The 17,927-nt window shown below is 43.1% G+C and overlaps 1 protein-coding gene across 3 annotated transcripts in view; it reads right to left on the reverse strand.

Annotated features, from left to right (window-relative positions):
- The window catches only part of LOC122543628 (uncharacterized), a 70,982-nt gene extending 68,387 nt beyond the window's left edge, over positions 1-2,595 (reverse strand). For 2 of the 3 annotated variants that reach the window (XR_015751238.1, XM_087974247.1), the window contains exons 1-2: positions 2,449-2,595; positions 1,150-1,228 (exon numbers count right to left, since the gene is read on the reverse strand). The gene's annotated coding sequence lies outside the window, so the exon portion shown is untranslated. The remainder of the gene's footprint in view (positions 1-1,149; positions 1,229-2,448) is intronic. The other variant, XM_087974246.1, reaches the window with a different exon arrangement.
- Between the last annotated feature and the right edge of the window lie 15,332 nt (positions 2,596-17,927).

The raw sequence follows: 17,927 nt of genomic DNA on the forward strand, positions 1-17,927 counted from the left end.
TTGTTCCTGGGATGGTGGGACTGTCCTCTGGATAAACTGGGACTACATTCTCTAAGGTTTCAAAGAATAACAGGTGATCTCACTGAAGCTTACTGAATAGTTATGAGAAAGATAGAGTGAATACAAATTTGATTAGATTCCCTACAGTGTGGAAACAGGTCCTTCGGCCCAATCAGTCCACACTGATCCTCCGAAGAGTAACCCACCCAGGCCCATTTCCCTCTGACTAATGGACCTCACACTATGGACAATTTAGCATGGGCAATTCACCTGACCTGCACATCTTTGGACTGTAGGAGGAAACCGGAGCACCCGGAGGGAACCCACACAGACACGGGGAGAATGTGCAAACTCCACACAGACAGTCGCCCAAGGCTGGAATCGAACCTGGGACCCTGGTGCTGTGAGGCAGCAGTGCTAACCATTGAGCCACAGTGCTGCCTGAATACAGGTAAACCATTTCCTATTGCTGGGGAGTCTACATCAGGGGGTGAGGGGGGCGCGGGGGGCAACAACTTAAAAATGCCAAATAGATCTGAAATTAGAAGAATTTATTTTACTTAGAGTGTTGTGAACCTTTGGAATTTTCTACCACAGAGGGCTATGGAAGCTCAGTCTTTGAGCATATTTAACATGCAGATTGACAGACCTCTGATTACCAGCATGGGAGGTGATGGCTGACATGTATTATCGTTGGACTACAATCCAGCGTCTGGATTTAAATCCTGCCACAGCACATGATGGAATTTGTATTCAATAAAAATCTGGAAATTAAATGTCTAACGATTGATGATTATCAGGAAACAACCATCCAGTTCACTAACTCTGTTGAGCTAAGGAAACAGTTATTGTTACTGGGTCTGACCTACATTTGACTCCTGACCCACAGCATTGTAGGAATGAGCAATAACGCCACATCCTGAGAATAAATAAAATGGGGAAGGGTTGGTAAAAGGCAGTGAAGTGTTAGATCAGCCATGATTGTATAGAATTATGGGCAGGCTTGAAGGGCTGAATAACCTCCTCCCATTTCTATGAAGAAACGTTCAGAATCATAGTTGATGCATCACAGATACCAGAATTTGGCCACAATATACAGGGAAGAAATTAAATGCAGTGAGTGGTACTAACCTGGAATTTAATACTTACAATCAAAGGTAGATAATATCAAGATTCTGATGATCGAATCTTCGCATCCAATAGAAGACATGAATGTTCTTCAAATATCCTGATGAAAGAAGTTTACAAATGTCATTCCTTACTGTGCAGATTACACATTAAAAAAACACTTCTATTAGTTTGAATTTGCAATGCTTAGGTCCTCCCCATCTAACACCCTTAGAATCATAGGCTCCCTATAGTGTGGTAACAGGCCCTTCAGCTCAACAAGTCCACACTAACCCTCCGAAGAGTATCCCACCAAACCCACTCCCCAATCCTAATACTCTACATTTACCCCTGACTAACACACCTAACCTACATGTTCCACACTATGGGCAACATAGCGCGGCCAATTCAGCCTAACCTGCACATCGTTGGATTGTGGAAGGAAACAAGAGCACCCGGAGGAAAGTGAGTTCCGCAGATGCTGGAGATCAGAGCTGAAAAATGTGTTGCTGGAAACACGCAGCAGGTCAGGCAGCATCCAAGGAGCAGGAGAATCGACGTTTTGGGCAGGAGAAGGGCTTATGCCCGAAATGTCAATTCTCCTGCTCCTTGGATGCTGCCTGACCTACTGTGCTTTTCCAGCAACACATTTTTCACCCAGAGGAAACCCACAGAGAGGGGGGGAGGACGTACGAATTCCACGCAGACAGTCGCTTTTGGCTGAAATTGAACCCGGGTCCCTGGTGCTGTGAGGCAGCAGTGCTAACCACTGAGACACCATGGCACCCTGTAAAAGGACGTTGCAAAATCCATCACTATTAGTGCAATATAGAAATTAAAAACATCCCTTCCACCTCGCCCTAGATGACTATGCACTCCACCTGTTGGTGTGATTGGTCAGTCACTCAATTTGAGGATGACTTCCGCACAGGGTCCTGAGTTTTGGGTCTGTAGGTGCACGTGTCTAAAAGGAGCCACAGATCTTTGAACACATGGAGCAAAGAGACCCATGGCACAGTGAGACCTGGAGAGCAGGATTTGCTTCCTTTCCTTCTTTGAAGCCTCTCTGCCTCATCAACAAGGCATTGGGTGTGAAGGGCTGATGCAGCCTGATGGACAAGTTGTCTCCACCCGGAACAATGGGCAGCAAGCTCCGCCCACTCATTCAAAACGTTGCCCCCTACAAAGATGGCGGCCACGCATGCGTCTGAGCCGCCAGTGCCCCCGACAAAGATGGCGGCAGCGGCGCAGGGCCCTGCCGCCGGGAGGAAGCCCGGAGCCGTCGGTCATTTGGGTGCAAACGGCGGCGCGGGGTAATTCTACTCGGGGTTTGCGGCTTACACGAGCCCTTCACGAAATCTCTCAGTCCATTCGCGCGATCGACCGGCTCCTCCTTCCTGCATCATCACCGAGGTTTACGGAGCCCATCGCCTTCGCCCTCTCCGCGCATTTTCCAGTCGCTGCCGACTCTGCGCCTGCGCACTGCTCTCCTGCCTCTGGGTCGACGGTCTGCACCGCGGGGGATTATGGGTATGTTCACCCCTATGGAATGATGGGATTGGAGAAGCCCTCAAGGACTGAAGGAGACCATTTGGCCCATCGGCCCTGCTATGAGCATGCCACCCAGGCCCAGCCCTTACTTTATTAATGCAATTCCCTTGGTCAATCCACCCACTCTGCATATTCCAGCACACTATTTAGCATGGCCCACCCAGCTAACCTGCACACCTTTGGACCATGAGAGGAAACCAGAGCAACCGCACACACAAACACTGGGAGAACGTGCAAATTCCGCACAGGTAGTCTCCCCAGGCTGGAATCAAACCCAGGTCCTTGGCTCTGTGAGGCAGCAGTGCTGACCACCGAGCCACCACGCGGCCTCTGTCTGATTCTATCAAAGTTGTTTCCTGTTATGGGATGGACAATGGAGCTGAAGAATCAAATAACACTGTCAGAAAATAAATTATACTGATTCTATCTCAACCAGAATCTGAGCAAGAATCTGAACGGATGACCCACAATCCCATCTTTGTTATTGTTGCAATGCAGAAAGAGTCCATTGTGCACATCTTACATTAGCATGTCCAAATTAGCATTAATTAGTAAAAACCAAAAGGACTGTGGATGCTGGAAATCAGAACTGTAAACCGAAATTCCTAGAAATGCTCAGCAAGTCTGGCAGTATTTGTGGAGAAAAATCTGAGTTAATGTTTCAGGTTCAGTGACCCTTCTTCAGAATTGTTCTGAGGAAGGATCATTGAACCCAAAACATTATCTCTGATTTCTCTAAACAGATGATACCACACCTGCTGAACCTATCCAGCAATTTCTAGTTTTGCTTAGCATTAATTAGCACTATTTGCCAGTCTTCTTCCAGGAACCCGACACATTCTTCCATTTCAAATAGTCATCTGGATTATTTTGAATGCCTTGATTGAAACTACATTCTTGGGTGGTACATTACAGACATTAACCACTGAAAGAGTTCTTTTTTTTCTGAGATAACTTTTGATTCTTGTGTTGATTACTTAAAATCTGTGCCATCTCATTCTCAATCCTGTCATCAGAATCCCTAGTTACTCTGTCCATTTCACTCCTGAATTTGAATACTTTGATTATATGTCCTCTCAGCCATCAAGAGGCCATATAATCAATAACTGAAACCTCCAAGCTCTGGATCCATTCTCTTGAATCCTTTCTCTCCAAAGCCTTCACATATTCCTAAAGTGCAGAGGCCAGAACTGAACAGAATATTCTAACTGAGGCTTAATCCATCTTTCACAGAAATTCAACATAACTTGCTTACTCTGTTGACTTGTTTATGATATGGATTGATGCCACCAGCAGGGGTTCATTTCACCTGGCTAACGTCACCATGGAGCTCCACTTTATCATTGAATGCCTACAGTGTGGAAACAGGCCACTTGGCCTACATCAACACTGACCCTCTGAAGACTAACCCACTCCAGCCCATTCTCTTACACGAGTACTCAACATTTCCCCCGACTAATGCACCTAACCTACACATCCCTGAACACTACAGGCAATTTAGCATGGCCAACTCGACTAACCTGCACATCTTTGGATTGCAGGAGGAAACCCACACAGACACCAGGAGAATGTGCAAACTCCACATAGACAGGTGCCTGAGGGTGGAATCAAACCTGGGTCTGTGGTGTTATGAGGCAGCAGTGTTAGCCACTGAGCCACCTCCTCAACCTCTCCCTTTGCTTGAGTTATGGTGACTCTCGTTAAATTCACCAACAACCCTTTTTCCCTAATGAGAGCAGTCCAATGGTCCTCTGAGACTATGGTGACACTACTACTGCCACCCCTATTTATAATGCCTAGCATACTGTCTGCTTCATTAATCACTTTTTCAAGTTGTCCTTCCATTTAAAGTGTTATCCAAATGTACACCCAGGTCCCGCTTCTGCTGCATCATTATTGCATTTATACTTCTTATTTTGTAGTTGTTTAGTAGTACAGACCTTAAATAATGCTATAATAAGGCAAATCCTGTCAAAAGGTTTCTCCTGCACTTATAGGGACAGTTAGCAAGTAGTACCAACCATAAAGAGAAAACAAAACCCCCCATTGCCATCATCTATCCTGCTTGAAACCACTTCTCTCCTGTGATGTTTCACAAGTGCTGAGAGCATCTTCCTCCTTTGGCTTCAGTCATTGAGAGATGGTTGTGTAGGGGTACTAATCAATCACACTGCACAGAATTCCAAGTGAAAAGACTATATGTTATCAAGGAGTGGAATGAGAATTGAAATGTCCATCTGGGACATTGTTTGTGGAGAACACTGTACAGTCATTCCTGAAGTGAGTGTCCACAAGAAACTGAAGCTTGTGGAAGCTTGTGGGATCAAAAGCTTTGGGGAGGAAGTGGAACAGGATACTGAGTTAAATGATCCGCCATCTTCATACCAAATGGAAGTGGCTAGGAGAACAACAGAATCCAAGAACTCAGTCAGATGGGAGCTCACTAGTGTGTCTGCAGGTTGAAGGACAGAGTGAATCCCTTTCCACACTCAACTCAAGTGACTGGTTTCCCTCCAGTGAGTGCACTGGTACTTTAATAGAACTTCACTGCTTTGAAAACCCTCCATTCTGTACAAATAATGAAAAAGATCTTTTACAATGAGAAGTGCAATGAGGCTGCACAAACAAAAGGATCCTCTCCCACATATGGAATGGTATCTTCCTGGTGTGAACTTGCACTTTGTTGAGAAAAGGATCTGATATTGCAATAATATTCAGCTATGGAGCAGCTTTATTAAGAGAAAGTCAGGACTAGTTAGACTAAAGGTCAAGTTCAGGCAGTGAAGACAGAATGAAACCAAATATAAATGTCCAATGTCAGATCAGGACAGCAAATTGAAATTGTTTCCTTATAGTATCCAAAATTCTTGCTTTATTCCTCCTCTTTGTCTTCTTTCCTTTGTTGTTGTCTCCACTGCACTGACCCTTTCAAAAGGATATAGAGGTCATAGACAGCTTCAAAACTGTCCGGGGACATCTCACTGCACAGGGAGAAAGTGAGGACTGCAGATGCTGGAGATCAGAGTCAAGAGTGTGGTGCTAGAAAAGCACAGCAGGTCAGGTAGCATCTGAGGAGCAGGAGAATCAATGTTTCGGGCAAAAGCCCTTCATCAGGAATCTCTCGTTACACAGTCAGGCAGCCCTTGTCCAATCTGTTCATGTGCACAGTGCTTGTCTGTACGTGTGAGCACACGTTTTCCTCTGTGATTACAGATAACATCTGCACAGCACTGCCTCACCATTCCGCATTAGTGCTGAATGGTTCACAGCATGGCATCACTTCCACAGATCCTACCCTCCAGATCAACACACAGTCAAAGAAAGATCACAATACCAACAGACTATACTGAAACATAAATAACATTGCTCTCCCAGAATATATCCACAAAGTGGTTGGTAGAAGAATCAGATCTCATATACTAGGTAGGTCTCATGGCTTCTCTTCACGTTGAATATGTTTGCACCAGTTTATGGTGTGCTATCAGACAGATTTTGATCTTTATTTCAAGAACAGACGTCACCTTTGCTGACCAGGTTTCTTGTCTTTGTTCTGCCTTCACAAAATTTGTGGTTGCTGCCTCAGAAATGATTAACTCAGCAACGTCCAAATTTCATCAATATCAACACAGAACTTGCTGGAAAAAGTCAGCAGGTCTGGCAGCATCTGTGGAGAGAAAGCAGAGTTAATGTTTCAGGTTCAGTGACTCTTCTCAGAATTGGTTTTGAAGTTCTTCAGTTCTGAAGAAGTATTACTGGACTAAAAATGGTAACTCTGTTTTCTCTCCACACACACTGTCAGACCTGGTTAGTTCCCCTGCAATTTCTATTTTCGTTTCAGCAATAGGAATGGATGGTACAATGACCGTGAGAGCCATTTTCAATCAATAATTGACAAATAGAGTAATGCCAAGACTTAGTGCCCCAAACCAGAGAAAACTCAAATGGTGACAAAGAGATCAACCATACCCCACTGGTCTCACAGACTGATTGGCCGTAGTCTAAACCATTTGGATTATTATTGTTATCCCCTCCTTTTCCCTTCTAGGTTGTAATAAATTCACATAATTGGTCCAAATCATGCTTTAAGGCAAAATAATATGTATCTATATGAATACAAAAAAAATGCATACAAAATAGAGGCTAACAAATAACATTTCAGGGATTAAAATATTCAGGAAATTTATCGAAGTGATGTTAAATTTAAACTCCACTTGTTCTCATGCATGTGATAGCACTTCTTCAAAGACAGCACAATTTATGACTCTGTGACTCAGTGAGAGGAGATGTAAGAAAACAAAATCACCCAGAGGGTGGTTGGAATCTGGAACTGACTGGCTGTAAGGGTAGCACAGGCAGAACCCTCTTAAGAAGCGTTTACGTGTGCCGTTATGATGCCAAGGCATACAAGGCTATAGTGCCAAGTGCTGGCAAATGGGATTGCTTTTGACTGGAGCTGTTGGGTTGGACCCAAAGGCATTTTTACGCGTTGTACATTTCTACAACAGTGAGTTTACACAGTATACATAATCCTTCATAACATCCCCAAACATGTTATCTGGTGAGTGCCCTACTGTTATTTATGGATCTTGCTATACACAAACTGGATATCAATTTCCCCGCATCAGGACAATTTAATATCACCTCTTTTCCGATAAAACAATCTAAAAAATTCAAAGGCTGTGACAAGTAGTATGATGTGCAACTTTTTAAGAAAACATATCCTTCACTTGAGAGTTGCATCATGCTTGAAATGAGTGTGGATTTGTGAATATCTTCAGAAAAACCATCTCGAGTAGGAACCAAATTGAGGCACCTATCTCATGGCTTTCCCAAGTGTGTGATGGTGAGGTAATATCTGTGGTGAGGGTAAAGTCTACATTGTCCCAGAGGACCACAGGGCTGCCCTCTTACCAGAGGTAACTAGTGCTATTTAACCTGAGGGTCACCAAGTCTCAGGTGAAGGGCGTGGTTGGCAATGGTTAGCTCAGCTGGCTCGGGCAGCTGATTCACAATGCAGAGTGACGCTGATCGCATGGTTTCAATTCCGAGACTAATTGAGGTCACCATGACCTCACCCCTCACCTTTTCACCAGGTGCCTGGTGAATCTCCAGTAGTCTCTCTCTAATGGGACAGCGGACTTTGGCAACTTTACCTTTAGAATATTGATGCTCCTCAAATCAGTGTTTGGATTACTCTTGACAAAATTGTGGTTGTTTCAGTATTGTATAAACCTGCATAACATGATCAGCATTAACTCTTTCTGAGACATCTGCAATGAAGGTTAAACTGGTAACAATGATTGGGTATAAAGTGACATTACATTTTAAAGCGCGCACTGTTCAAAAGACTGCAGTTCCATCGATTTGGAACAATTAATCCCATTTGCACAGGACTGGAGAGTGGGTAAATAAAATGGGAGGTAAACTGCCATGAGAACATAGCTTCGAGGTAACGATTTGAATTACGTGTGCACAGAAACGTATAATGGCATCTGTGGCAAAACAAAACCATTCGCCAGATGCTGTTCCTCAGTTGCGAGGCAGAGCTGCGGGAGAGCTTGTTTGCAGCTCCTAATGAACGTGCAACATGTGGTTTACCGTGGTTTCATAAGGTGGTTCAGAACCATCTGCAGCATTTAAAGATGGAGGGTAAACCTTATTCCAAGTCGCGACAACAACGTCTTGCAAATGGATATAAGTCAGTGGTGAAGTGCTGGTTGCTGAAAATTGATACATTTTAGAAGTATTCTTGAGAAGTTGGGTTTCGGGTGGACGATTCACACCTCTTTTCAGGCCGAGTACAAGGATGAAAATAGAGTCACCCGTTGAATATAATTGCAAAAACAAAATAACATTTCGAGGCTTCAACTCGTAACGCCTATCCAACTGACGCAGCTCCTTCAGATTACTCCGGGGGAAACCTGTTGTGCAAGCTGCCATCAACAGTCAGCTACTGGAACAGTCCAAACAGCTAATGCATTTCAGAAGGAGTAACTGACAGAAGGACTTCATTTGGGGCAACAATAGTTGAAAGGGCGACATAGTATACGGCATTATTAACTGGCCTCTTGGCGGAAAGTGCATTTTCTTTGAGAAGTGGGTTTGTATCCCATACACACTTTGTTCGCCTGTGAAGCATCCAATATTGTACCTGACTGTGAATCCTTTAAAACCCAATCTGAGAGCTGTTCTGACCAAGCGTTACGTTGTTACCTTGTTCCAGACTCTCTGTGCTTCTCTAAGTCATTGCTAGCTTTTCAACTCTCTTAAAAGTACAAAACCCCTTACATCTTCATAACAATGACCACTTACAACTAGAAGGACAAGGGCAACAGATAAATGGGAAAACCACCCCATGTAATGTTCCCCTCCAAGCCACTTACCAGTCCTGACTTGCAAATACCACCATTCCTTCATTTCGTTGGCTAAAATTCCTGAAGTCCTCTCCATAATTGCATTGAGAGACAACTTCCAGCATGTGGACTCCAACAGTTGAAGAAGGCAGCTCACCACCACCTTTGCAGGGGAAACTAGCGACGGACGATAGAAAAATGCTTGCCAGCCAGCGATGTCCAAGTCTCGCAAGGGAAAAAGGAAGTCTCCATGTTGGCACGGCCTGGACCCCTTCATGTCTTCAAATTCACATTCATATTAATTACACAAAATTCATCATTTCTTCTTTGACCCAATGAAGTAAGTACCTTGTGCAACTTCCAGGATTCAGAACATCAAACTAAATTAGCTTAACCAGTGAAACAATAATCTCAGGGACTTCTCTTCTTTCAAGGGTTAAAAACACAGTGTGTCAGTTTTTTTGAAAAAGGGAATTGCAAAAAGTGATAAAGCGTTCTGTCTCCTGTGGTTCCCACTTCTCGCTAAAGCTGATTGGTACTGCCTTTCTTTCTTCTTTTGCCGTGATTGTACAGGAAGTTTATGAGAATCCATGCGATCTCCAGCACCCACATGACTGAGTTTACTGCCACATCTGCAAGACAGCATTTCTGAAACTGCAGCAGTTCCTCAGTGCTGCACTGAACAGTCAGCCGGGATGTTATACTCACATCTCTGGAGTGGGAGTTGGACAAAGCATTCTGACTTGACATTTTCTTATGATGCGCATCTTTTGCATCCTACTAGCCATGGCAATCATGGTAAGCTATGAAATTGATTTCCAGCCAATCTGTGGCTCTTCACAACCTGTGACCAAATTGTCATTCTGTTACCACAAACTGGAGCACTGGATATTTACTAACCAACTTGTTAACAGATGCTTATACGTGCCTCTAGAAGAGATAGGACCTTGAACCCAAATCGGGCATCCTGTTCCAGAGGTAGGGATACTACCAATGCACCACATGAACCTTTAAACATAATGCTTTCAACTGGTCAGCTAAACCGAACAAGTTGCTGACTGGTAGTCGACCTGTTCCATTCTGACTTCATTAAACAAAATGACTTCACGAACAATATCCCTTCAAACTGTTATTTCTTGGGATGTTCTGGTAATCTGCCTTCAGAGTTTGGGCTGCTCGTCTGCCAGACCATGAATGAAGGATAGAAGGATGATATGGAGCTGTCCTTATATAGCGAATACCATTCAGCTTTAGGAAATACTCAAATTGTCTGCTGGTAAACAATGGCCTATTAGCTGTGATTAACGCTGTGTAACGAGTATGAACTTCCCATAACAGTTCACCGACGAAAGACTTAACTCTGGTACGGCCATGAGAGTCGGGGCACCTTCGATTGCCCTCATTTTATCTTCCAACAGCTGTAACCCGGTCTTTGTGACTCTGTAGCCCATGTATGTGACTTGGGGTGCCGAAACCACCCGGCATACCCCCACCTGGGAGAAATGCCGAAGGAATAAGAGGCGACACGGTGGCTCAGTGGGTGAGGGGGCGGCATGGTGGCTCTGTGGTTAGTGTGGTAAATATGAATATATAACTGCAAAGTAAAATATGTTGGGATGCTGCGTGAGTGTAAGGTCTGGGTTACGTGCTCGAGTCAGCCTTGCGTGACTGCGGCCTGTCAGGTGACAAAAGGTGAAGAAAGATAACCACGGCCCAATGTGATGAGCTGCAGCAATCCAATTGTGGCAGAGTCTGATTGGTTAAGGGGAAATAATGTAGGCTTAGTGTGATTGGTTATGCTAATGTAATAGGGATAGAGTGTGGCTTTTAGAACAGCATAAACACTACAGTATTCTCACCGTCATACAGTCACACAGAACAGCACAGAAACAGGCCATTTGATCCATCTTCCTCGTGCAGACCAGATATTCTAAATTAATCTTCTCATTTGCCAGCACGTGGCCAATTTCCCTCTAAACCCTTCCAATTCATATACCTATCCAGGTACTTTTTAAATGTTGTAATTGTACCAGCCTCCACCACATCCTCTGGCAGCTCATTCCAAACATGTACCACCCTCCGCATGAGAAAGGTGCCCTTAAGGTCACTTTTAAATCTTTCCCATCTCACCTTAAACCTATGCTTCTCGTTTTGGACTCCTCCACCCTGGGGAAAAGACCTTGGCTATTCACCCTATCCATGCCCCTCATGACTTTATAAACTTCTGTGAAGGTCATCCCATAGCCTCTGACACTGCAGGGAAAATAGCCCTAGTCTCTTCAGCCTCTCCCTGTAGCCCAAACCCTCCAGCCCTGGCAACATGCTCATAAATCTTTTCTGAACCCTTTCAAGGTTCACAACATCCTTCTTACAGCAGGGAGGCCAGAATTGAACACAGCATTGCAAAAGTGGCCTCACCAATGTCCTGTATAACCACAACATGACCTCCCAACCCTTATACTCAATGCACTGATCATGCATACCAAACACCACTTTTAGTATCCTGTCTACTTGTAACTCCACTTTCAAGGAACTATGAACCTGTCCTCTAAGCTCGCTTTGCTCGGCAACACTCCCCAGGCCCCCAAACGTCTTGCCTAGCAAAACGTAGCACCTCACATTTATCTCAGTTAATCTCCATTTGTCATTCCTTGGCCCATCGGCCCACTTGATCAAGGTGCTGTAGTCTGAGGTAATCTCCTTCAATGTCCACTACACCACCAAAATTGGTGTCATCTGCAAATTTAGTAACCATATTCTTATATTCACATCCAAATCATTTATATAAATGACAAAAAGCAGCAGACTCAGCACCCAACCCTGCGAGACACCAGTGGTCACAGGCCTCCAGTCTGAAAAGCAACACTCCGCTGCACCCCTGGCTCCTACCTTTTAGCTCATTTCTTTTATCCAAATAGCTACTTCTCCCTGTATTGCATGTGATCTAACCTTGTTGAATGCTTTACTTGTCCAACAACACCTTCATCAATCATCTTCGTCACCTTTTCAAAATCTCAAGCAAGTTAGTGAAACGTGATTTCCCACACACAAAACCATGTTAACCATCCCCAACCATTCCTTCCTTTCCCTCCTTAAGTTTAAGGTGCATTATGAAGTAAGTTTCGGATTCACAATTGTACAGATAGATTGATGATGCAAGAACAAAAGGGTGTAAAAGTTACTTCAAGTTTACCTTTCTGCAAGACTGAAGGCAACTTTAAGGCAAAACAAGTGAGATCAAGTTAGACTCAAATGCTGAAAAATGATAGTTACAATAGTCGAAACCAGCTCACTCAGGAGTATCTGTATCTAAAATTAGAACTTGCTATTCTAACTATCTTTAACATTATACATTTTCACCTGAAGATGAAACTGTATTTGTTACACTCTCAAATCCCATTCAGGTCATAATATCAACTTTCAGTATTCAAAATAAAGTTCTGATGTTTGTATTAAACAACAAAGAAATGATGGATGTTGTCACTATTAGGAACAGCAAGTAGAAGTCAGAAAAGGTAAAGCATTATTTGTGTATTAAAAAGTATTGACTGCAGTCGTCAAAAATTAGGGGTACTTTCAAATTCTGGAAATTCACAATTCGCAGGCTTTTCAGGGTTGTCTGCACTGATGGTCACAGCTCTTATTTGCAAACAAAGGCTTCTCATCTTGAGAAATTCTCTGTGTCCTGCTCATTCCTATCAACCATAACATTAGCACTGCTGCCTCACTGCACCAGGGACCCAGGTTCGATTCCAGCCTCGGGCGATTGTCTGTGTGTAGTGTATACATTCTCCCCATGTGTTGCATGGGTTTCCTCTGGGTTGCTCTGGTTTTCTTCCACAATCCAAAGATGTGCAGGTTCGGGTGAGTTGGCCGTGCTAAACTGTCTATAGTATTCAGGGATGTGTGGGTTCGGTGCATTAGTCAGGGGTAAATATAGGGTGGGTTACTCTTCGGAGATTGTTGTGGACTTGTTGGGATTCTCCTTAATTCTGTTTACTAATATCTTTTCATGACCCTTTTTAGCCCTTCCAATTCCTTGTTTAAGTTCTTTCCTACTTTCTTATGTACTTCAGGGCTTCATCAGTTCCCATCCTCCTGGATCTTATGTTTTGCTTCCTTTCCCTTTTCGACAAACGTCCCTGCTCATCTAAGGTTCACGTAACTTGCCATATTTATCCTTCATTTTCACGGGAACATGCTGCTCCTGAACTCTTATCAATGGCTGTTTGAAATACTCCAAAATAACCGATGTGGATTTACCCCCAAACAGCCACCTCCAGTCAAAATCCTCCAGTTCCTGCCCAATATTGTAGTTCACATTCCCCCAATTAAACACCTTCAACCGAGGACAATCCATGAGTATCTTAAAACTCATGGTATGATGGTCACTACTCCCTGAAATCCTCCCCACTGAAACTTCACTCACTTGGCCTGGTTCATTTCCCAAAAGCAGGTCCAATATAACAGCTTCCCTGGTTGGACTGTTTACATACTGAGTATAGATTCAATGCATGTTCAGTTCATACTCCACGGATATTTGCTACATGTGAAACACCGGCCAACCGGTATCTCACTTTATTACGTTACAGAATGCTCAGAAAGAGCAATGTTAAAAAAAGAAAGTGTAGACTGAAATTTCCAATTAGTTGTCATGGTGGGGGGGGGGGGGGGGGGGGAGATCGCTTCATTGGTACCAATACCTTGAATGTCGAGGTAAGATCAACACTTAAGTAGCACTGATAGTATCCAGTTTTGTCACTGTGATTTAGCAACAGCATAGGGATCACATAATGCAGATGCATGAATGTAATACAGATTTAATAATATTTCTGAACAATATCAGCATTCACATTTTGTGAAAGATGAAAAATGAATACTGAGATTCCATCCAAAGACAATAAATAAAGCTAAAGATTATTGTTTTCTTAGATCGGTTGGAATCTTTAAATGAGGAGTCGAAATCACAGTTCAGGAAGCAAGCACACGTCACCAAAACAGAACTGCACTCTCACCACTTGAAGACATATTTTCATTCTGCCTAAATTTGTCCTTGTATAACGTTTTCTTTCTTCTCCTTTCTGTTACGGGTGTAATCGAGTTGTCCTTTAATGAGAAGCCTTGTTAAGTACCTCATTTAGTCTTACAACTGCATAACTCAATTTATGGACTTTAATGTCAACTGCAGGATATACGATTAATTAAGCTTATGTCAAAATATAAATTTAAATATTCTTGCCCAACAAAAGCACACCTGATCCTAGATAGGTGTTAAATTATTAAATCACTGAAATTTAAGCTAATTCATGGCAAAACTTTGTTTTCTTATTGAAGTTCAAATTCATTAATATAACTGGAAATAAAGAATGGGGCAATTAACCAGTAGCAATGGAAGAATCTGTATTGCCTAGAGCAATCAAGAGGAGGGAAACAGACAAGGAAGGAAGAAGAACATATTAGTAATGAGAACAGATGTAAAACAGGTTTGGAGGATTTGAGCTGTAGGGAAAGGCTGAACAGGCTGGGGCTGTTTCCCCTGGAGTGTTGGAGGCTGAGGGGTGACCTTATACAGGTTTACAAAATTATGAGGGGCATGGATAGGGTAAATAGGCAAAGTATTTTCCCTGGGGTCGGGGAGTCCAGAACTAGAGGGCATAGGTTTAGGGTGACAGGGGAAAGATATAAGAGACCTAAGCAACTTTTTCATGCAGAAGGTGGTACATGTTTGGAATGAGCTGCCAGAGGATGTGGTGGAGGCTGGTACAATTGCAACATTTAAGAGGCATTTGGATGGGTATATGAATAGGGAGGGTTTGGAGGGATATGGGCCAGGTGCTGGCAGGTGGGACTAGATTGGGTTGGGATATCTGGTCGGCATGGACCGAAGGGTCTGTTTCCATGCTGTACATCTCTATGACTCTAAAACAGAAAAGATTCTTGAGGAGCTTGATAAGGTAAATGCTGAGAGGATGTTTTCCCTCATAGGAAAGCATAGGACCAGAGCGCATTGTCTTAGAATTAAGGGCTACGATTTCTAAATGAGATGAGGAATTTATTATCTTGGAGTACCATTGGTCTTTGGAACCCCTTGCCACTGAGAGCTGTGGGGCAGAATCCTTGTGTATATCTAAGGCTGAGATAGATTGATTCCTGAGAAGGATGGGGTGTGGGGAAATGGGCAGGAAGCTGGAAAGTCAAATCAGCCATAATCCTAATGAACGGGGAACAAATTTGAAGGGCTGAATCACTTATTCCTGCTCTTGTCTCCTGTGGTCTTATAGATTTGGTGCAGAAAGATAGATACAGAGGAGACCCATATGAGGGAAACAGATACAGAGAGAAATGCTGGCATTTGGAAATTAGAAAGTACAGTTACATTCCTCAATTCTGTAATTTTTTAGTGACTGAAGCAATACAAAGCTTGCATTTCAATAGCACTGCTCAATGCCTCAGCATTCCTGAGCTACGGAACAGTGCATTACATGCATTTTTTATCAGATGGGCTGTTTGAACGAAAAGGAGGAAGTTAAAAAAAAACTTCAGTAAATATTGAAAGATTGTCTCATGTATTTGATTTATTCTTAGAATTTTTTTTCAATTGGCAAATCCTTACTAGATGCTGACCCGGTGGATGTAATGATTCACTTGGATACAGTGAATTGTACTCTTACCACAGAATATTTAAATGAGACTAATTATGAAGGGACTGTGCAATCCAGAGCCACTTTGGGAGTTAGTCCTCACTGAGGCTTTGTAATCTCTTCCAAAACCACTGCTGAGGTGTCTGAAACTCCGACAGTTTATTCCAAATAATTGCAAGCTGTCATTTTTTCTGTCGCATCATGATTGACAATTGGATCCACTGTAATAAGGGTCCATAATGCATGTCTTTTATTGGGTGCAATGGTGGAGATGTAAGGGAAACGAAATCCAGTGGCAAAATACCAAGAAGTAGACCCCTAATTACATGGTCACCTTGAACTGAGAAGGCACTGATGCTGGGCAATATTGTGAGAGATTAAATGTATCGATGGTGAGAACAGTGCAGATCCCAGAAAGTAAAGAAGCCGAGGAATAGGGCAAAGGTGCATCCTGACTAAAAAATGCATCCGTTTAGTGTGTGCACAAGCCAAGAAATTGAGCCTGAAACGATGAATCATCAGCTGGACATGTTTCCATTTCATTAATCTCTCTCTCTTACAGAATTGCAACGAGGGAATCCTCACAACGAGCTTGCACAATTCCCTTCAGCTCCGAGGAGGGAACACGAATTGCTAAGATTGCATGTGAAACAGTTGCTCCACACCATCCACTAGCACCGATCCAATTAATCTACTAACTGGTGTGATGCGTGTAGTTAGAACTGACAACCCAGCAAGGACAGCACAGTCGCGCACACACAACAGACACAGGCAGTGAGAGAGGATGGTGAATCTTCAAACATCGACAGTTTTTTTCTTAATGGTAATAATAGCATGGATACTGGGATAGGGTGGAATCAGTGTTGGGTTAGATGGTCGATCAAAGATTAATTGAACATTGATCCAGCTTTAATGCACAGAATGGCCATCTCCTATTTCCACTGTTCCGACATTATTACATTTACACTAACATTCAAATCCACTTTGGAAGTCAGCTATATGTGACACAGGCAGGTGGATCACCAGATACAATGTTGCCTGAAGTTCACATTATATTGCCTGATTTCCAAAATGTAAATACTTTAAGGGCCTAGTGCATATATTATACAAGTACTTAACTTGGCTCAGAAATTACTCTGGGTCCCTGCATAAATAAATGGGACTGATGTAGGAGGTCACCAACTGAAGCATACATCCAGTTTTCCAAAGGATACAGATAGAATTAAGGGAACAAGTAATTTTCACAATTCAGACAGAGATGCTTGTCTTCAAAGACAGTAGGTATTGCAAGATGAAACTGCCCAAGATGCCAAACAGTAAAATAATGCGACGTCTCTTTTTGTCCATTGCAGGGTCACTCTGATTTGCCACATTCATTTGGGCACAGAGTCTGTTGCGGGCTTTTTTGGCCACTAGAAGGGTCTGGCAGTCAAAGCATCGAGCAGCAAAATGAGCATGATTGGGAGAAAAGTTGTTTGAAAGTTATGTTATATGCAATCCACTGTCATATAAACTCGTGTTTTAAGCCGCACGGTGCATTATCAACGATGTAATTTGGCAACTGGCTCCCTAGAAAGCTCGAGACCCCACTGCCCCTCGATAAACATGGCAGTTGTTAATGCAACAATTGTCAAATTGGAGCCCAATCTGCATCTTGCTCGCTTGTGGCCTCCAGCGGACATTTGGTAAGCCTTCCCGACCACCACCCAGCTTCATTTCTCCTCCTGCTTTCTCACCCCATACCTCTCAGGCTGGAGCTCCCTGATCAGATCCCATTGTACATGCTTCCATCACGCTCGACTGTGCACCTGCGCAATGTTTCCCACCACCGCCACACTGTCTTCTGGCAATTTCTGGGCCTCAGAGAACTCTGGGTAGTCACCTAACCAGCAACTGTATTTACTCTTGATTAATAATATTTTTTGTCTGATTATTTGCCAAAGTGAACATATGAGACGATGGAAGTCAATCGATATAGTGGTCAAATATGCGCCGAGTACTACTGCACGATCTACAGATCATTTTAATTACAGGACAGAGATGGGACAGTTAGAGGTGGAAGACTTTAAACATCTACAACTCAAACACACAATTTATTAAAAAACTCTCCACACCAATACTTGTTACGAAAATAACACAATTTTATTACGCTAAATGTTTATCGAAAACCAAGCAATTTTCCCCGAGAATCTAACAGGAAACACACTTCAATAGTCAAATTTCAAAATTCACATCAGAACTCGAGATGACAGACGTACAAAATCTCGTGAACAAT

This window comes from Chiloscyllium plagiosum, unplaced genomic scaffold, assembly GCF_037043375.1.
Source record: "Chiloscyllium plagiosum isolate Xiang-an unplaced genomic scaffold, Cpla_swu_hap1 HiC_scaffold_27, whole genome shotgun sequence".
Taxonomy (NCBI): Eukaryota; Metazoa; Chordata; class Chondrichthyes; order Orectolobiformes; family Hemiscylliidae; genus Chiloscyllium; species Chiloscyllium plagiosum.